This window comes from Haliotis cracherodii, unplaced genomic scaffold (genome assembly GCF_022045235.1).
Source record: "Haliotis cracherodii isolate W230 unplaced genomic scaffold, xgHalCrac1.p SCAF_2, whole genome shotgun sequence".
Lineage (NCBI taxonomy): Eukaryota > Metazoa > Mollusca > Gastropoda > Lepetellida > Haliotidae > Haliotis > Haliotis cracherodii.
The window spans coordinates 49,496,203-49,502,433 of NW_027266275.1; positions in this window are offsets into that span (position 1 = coordinate 49,496,203).

The window sequence follows — 6,231 nt, forward strand, 5'->3', positions numbered from 1 at the left end:
TTACACTGCTGAAGAGAAGCAAATCTTCTACAAGGAGGCCGCCATCTTTGATGATCTAGGGGATCGTCACATACTGAGTCGACAATTAGTATGAAACTACACGATGACTTGCGAAATGTAGAAATTTATGGTCATTGGGGGGAGACAACTCCTAAAGACTTACAGTATACATGTACATCCCCACTGGTTAAAGTGTTATGTAACATAAACGCCACAGTGGGCTCCAGAGGGCCAAGATGCTAAGATGACATTCTGCAAATAACCTTAGCTCTTCAGACTCCTAATCCTCACAGTCAAGGGAGCAGTTATTATCAAAATGTTGAAAAATGAAACTATATACAGACAACATTTTCAGTAACAGGACACTACATTATTGATATAGCGTACTACATCACGCCATCTGGAGTTATGTATATAAAAGATCATTCATGAAAAAAATGTATGTACATGTAGGTATTTGTTAATACTATTAACATGGGGTAAATGGACAAAGTTTTACAAATGTTTTATCAAGTTACATGCAACACATTAAGAATTGGAAATTGTGAAATAAGAAATTATTACAACTAACTGACCACGTTCCATTATCTTTAGACTGCCAAGGGTCAACCCGACAACGCATGTCAGACAGGACCGCATCTCTCATTGTGCTTGTCAGATAGAGTTAGGCAAACAAATGTAAGACGTTAATACCTTTATCTGTAGTTGCAGCTGTTTATCATCCACCCTTATCAAATCACAAGCACCACGTATACATTCGTTGTATACTGGCAACTGGTAAGCTATTATACTTACTGAACTTCACACATAAACACCTATATCAGCAATATCTCGGTCAAACTAAATTATACAGAAAGACGACATAAAAACTACAGCTATTTGTGCATTCCATGTGGGTTTTGAATCAGTGATTGTGCCCAGATATTTATGCCTGTCTACAACTTCTATTACCTCTTTATCAATACCAACTTGATTAAAACATGAGTTATTTCTTAAGTGCTGTGACCATTTCCTGTGTTACTATCGTCCGCCTCACATCCAGGCTGTATGGTATTGAAAGCGGATGCAAATTCGAAGAACACTATCCTTACATGCAATTTACCGTTATTTGTTGATGGCTTTAAATGTTATGCTAGAAATAGTATGTTTTAACTGATGTAAATATGTCACTATGTCCAACATAATGGGTGAGAGTCAAGATGAAGAAGTGTGCACAAATATTTTCATACAGACAGACTGCAGATGGAGTCTACCACACATGCCAAGTAAAATACCATTAGGTGTATTCTTCGAGATACGAAGATACGTTTACAGAAGGATATTTGAACATTTTCAATTTCTGTACGATGTTCACCAAACCTCAGCTCTATAACACAAGATCGCAACGACAACACTGTCAAATGTTTTAAAGGCGAAGTGGAATGACGGTTATCAATTATTCTTTTGATAGTATTTGATAGAAAACTGATTGATTGGTTTTTCTTTAGCTAAAAGACCACGACGGAATGTTTTGCTCCTCGACAACTTTGGAGAGAAAACCGTTCCCAAAAATTTATAAAAATTCACAGCTTCAATTTCTTTCTTTTTTGAAATACCATTCTTCGTAGCTTTTTAATCTCCAGTGTTGTCGAAACACAATAATTTCAGTTTTATTTAAATTTACTTCAATTCCACTGGATTTACAGACATTTTCAAGAACGTATGTTTTCTTTTGCTGCTGTAAAACACTGTTCGCAACAGAAAATACATCGTCTGCGTACAATAATGCAAATAGATTTGGTATCTCTAAACAAATAAATATGCCTTGACCACCATTTTGTTCCAACATCACTGGTAGTTGATTTGAAAAGATAATGATAATGGACTGAAAACACATCCCTTACCATAGAATGATCATCCTCTATATCTCCACAACACGCTTTTCGGTAACCCACACTAACCCCTGGAATCACTCTCGTAGTCCTCTCGATATCAAATTACCCGTCCTGCAAGGTAGGCAAGGGAATCCCGATCAGCTGTACCCAGGGTTTTCAATGTAGCGCCCAGCACCATCACAAGGCTATGGAATCAGTTTCAACAGCATGGGTCAACACGTGATCAGCCAAGGTGGGGACGACTGAAAATAGCAACCCCCGCCCAAGATCGCTACATCCGACTGCGCCACCTACGTTAAAGGACTAACACAGCCACCTCAACTGCTTCCGAAATACCCGGACTGCGCAGAATCTCTGACCAGATCGTACGAAAGCGTTTAAGAGCAGCAGGTCTACGAGCAAGACGTCCTGTTCGACGCGTCATATTGAGTCGACAACATCGCCAACAATGACTAGTATCGTCAACACAGGGTAGGCCTCAACTGCGATGGAGACATGTCAGGTTCAGCGACGAATCAAGATTTCTCCTCCGTCGAGGAGATGGAAGAGCGCGGGTCGTTACATTAGTTACGCCGGAAACTGCATACAGGAAGTGAACAGGTTTGGTGGGGGTAGCGTTATGATGTAGGCGAATATCTCTCATCATGGCAGGACAGGTTTGGTCCATATCCAGGGCAATCTTACTGCCCAACGATACATCAACGAAATTCTCCAACCACACGTCCTCCCAATTGTAACCAACGGCAACGGTGTTTTCAAGCAGGACAACGTTAGACCGCATACAGCAGAGCCTGTCTACAGAGCAACAACGTTGATGTTCTCCCCTGGCCCGCCAGATTCCCGGATGTGATCCCGATAGAGCACCTCTGGGAGGAATTGGGTAGATGGCTACGCCGACGTCATCTACAACCCCAGCAGTTGGCGTTTGCGTTGCAGGCCGAGTGGGCTACTATTCCGCAGGATGTGATTCGCATGCTCGTCTCTTCCATGGGCAGGAGATGTCAGGCCGCTATCGATTCCAAAGAGGGACATACGCGTTTTTCATAGTAGCTGACCTTCACCTTGGACTTTTCCTATGTACCGATAACTGAGATGACTACAATCGCCAAGTGTTCTCGCCACAACATTTTGGCTCAATACCTTGTACGGTTCCTCGTATAAATCTATTTTCCTACCTCACACAAATCTGGCTTTGCGTTTCTTTTTTTTTAAGACTATATTTATGATATATCAATTGTTTCACTGATAGATAAAACATAAATATTCCTCTAAATATGTCACCGATAATGAAACAACAAAAAGATTTTTAAAAATTGAATGTTATTTATCAATATTGAAAGAATCGGTGTAATCGGTGACAAATACTAATATTTGTTTTTTTGCCTTATATTTGATAAAACAAGACGCAAATTGTCAACTCATATCTTCATCAACCAAAGTTCTGTTCTGCTAGAGCAGCTGACTTCTAATTGACGTCATTTCTGCTGTCCCCCGCCGTGATATTGCTGGAATATTGCTAAAAGCGGCGTAAAACCATACTCACTCACTCTAACTGACGCAATATGCCATACATAATGGCTGCATTAACGTGAACGCAACGGAAAATAAATTCACAATAGTTTATTATTATATATTTAGTGAATATAAAACTTACATTCGTGTTTTGTTTGTTGTAAATTAGAGTGTCTGGCGAATTATTCTTATGTAACAGTTCTCTTAACTGAACAAAAAATAACAACGGGATTATACTCTTTCCATCTATATGCTCAGTTTTTTTGGTACCGCAAGTCAAGTCGAATTTTTTCTACAGCTACATGTATTTACCAAGAGTAAGAATCTACGTCTGTACTTCATAAGACATTAACGTATTCATCATTTCCGTTCGAATTAAAACAACTGAACAAAAAAAGCTGAGGATATAAGAACATTTATGATATCGCCTTAATACAATAATTTAACAATTTGTGTGTGTTCATGTCGTCTATAACACAGTATAATAAGCGACCACGTAGTTCTCATATGTTAATTATCTTAACAGACAACATTCAATTTTGAAATAAGGTACGGTGATACCCCGCCGATTCGTCTTGTCCACATGCAGACCCATGTGAAGATGTTTTCAGAACTGATGCTTACATCAGTCATGATTGTTCAATTGTGTCATCCGTAATAGTATAAAGGACAAATTATGCATTCTTATGTTAGTTATCTTGTTACATTAAAAGAACACCAAGATATTCAGATTAAATATTTTAATATTATTAACCTGGTTAGATTAGTTTTGATACCTATATATGGTTTTCGATATGAGTGAGTGAGTGAGTTAATGCTTTACGTCACATCGGCAATATTATTATTTCAGCAATTTCGTAACGATTTTCGATATGAATAGCACCTTATATTACAAAAAAGATAACACAATAACATGATGTCATAGATCCATATCTGAACAACAGTATTATTGATATATCATGTTCTTTCATTACCTCCTTCCAATGTCCCACCCGCCGCTGCTTTGAGGCAATTAACTAAGATGTACATTTGTGAAAACACTGGTCATAGTTCGTTCCACAAGAGGCTGTAATCTATCCAAGTAAGAGGTTGGACCTTGTCATAAAACGTTCTGATTCTAAGCAATGATGATAAAAACAATGTAATTATTGGACAGAGACAAGATAACTATTTTTACAAAATTTACATCAATGGGGACTACTAGTATTTAAATGGATAAAACAGTGCAAACTTTCATTCTGTCCTTAGTTTATTAATTAACTGTAACTGTGAAGTGTTCCGCCGTAGGCCTAACGGCCTTTCTACGAATAAATTACTTGTCTGTATGATACGAATATACATCAATATAAAAGGAATGATATGAAACTTTAGCTAACTAACTACTTCTCTACAATGTGATTGTAGTCGTCTGTGGGAATGTTGAGTATCTAGCCGGTGCCCACTAACTATAGTGATATAGTTAAAACAATGGTGCTGTGTCCAAATCTATATTTTGCACTCAACCCTCACACTCTCACATTCTTTTACACCCTGTAACACCCCACCTCTCTCTCTCTCTCTCTCTCTCTCTCTCTCTCTCTCTCTCTCTCTCTGTTATCGTCCCCGATTTATTATTATATATTATCTCGATCGCAGCATCTACCTGTATATTGGGGCATTAAAAGAAGCTGCTGCACAAAGTCAGACACCTTAAGTATCCGTACAAAATACAGTTATACGAGAAAACAGTTTTTGTCCACAATATGGAGTACACTCCGACAACAGACTTTTCAGAGAATACAGCACTGTGCTCTCTTACAGACGTGTCTGGTGCAGTCGTATTATAACTGATGTTATTTTCAAAATATTAAGGATATAATTACATCTAAAAAAACTGAGATGGGTACAAAGAGTAAATGATGGACAACCAGAGTGGATTTGTTTGCTATCAAATAGTGAGGCGAATTCGAAGTTATTATGGCTTGCAGATAGTTCATACATTAATGAAACTAGAACTCCATCATTAACAAAAAATGTTTTGAAAAGATGTGCTTAAAGCTTGGACAGACTTTATTGTGATAAGAAAAACTCAATACGTAACAGAAGCAGAACTGCAAGCTCAGTGTTTACAGAACAATGAATTGACAAGAAACCAATTATATATAGTATCTGGTGTGATAAAGGTGTTATTGTTGTTAACGATCTTACGCACCAGGAAGGTAGATTCTTGACTTCACCACAACATATTCTTTAGCAACCAATTTTTTAACTTACGAAGGTGTTAAACGGAATAAGGAATATGTTAAAGGAATATGCACATCAATTAAATCTAATAAAATTTAAGTATGTCTTATGTAACCCTGTATATCCTTTTTATCTTAGACACATTAACAATATCTTGGGAAGCAAACATTTGTACAATCACTTTCTAAATTCCGAATTTGTAAAATTACCTTGCAATACCAAATGAGAATAAATACTTGGTTGTCACTATATTGAAAGCGACTGGACAATTTTAAATATAATTTCAAATGAGTGCACCCAAAGTATTAATCTGAACTGGCTGCAGTGTATTAGAATAATACATAACATACTACCAGTTAGAAATTATTTATTTAAAACAGGATATATTGATTCACCTTTATGCCAATTCTGTCAAAAAGAAGATGGAAGTGTAGATCATTTATTCTGTAACTGAGAAATTGTTTCTAATATATGATTCTCCTAATACAAGTACCAAAACAATTTTAAATAAAAATATCATATTAGGCATAAAAGGTGAAAACAACAATCCTATTAATGCAATCATATTATTGGTTAAGAAAATTATTTATAGATGTAGCCATAACAAGAATATACCAAATGT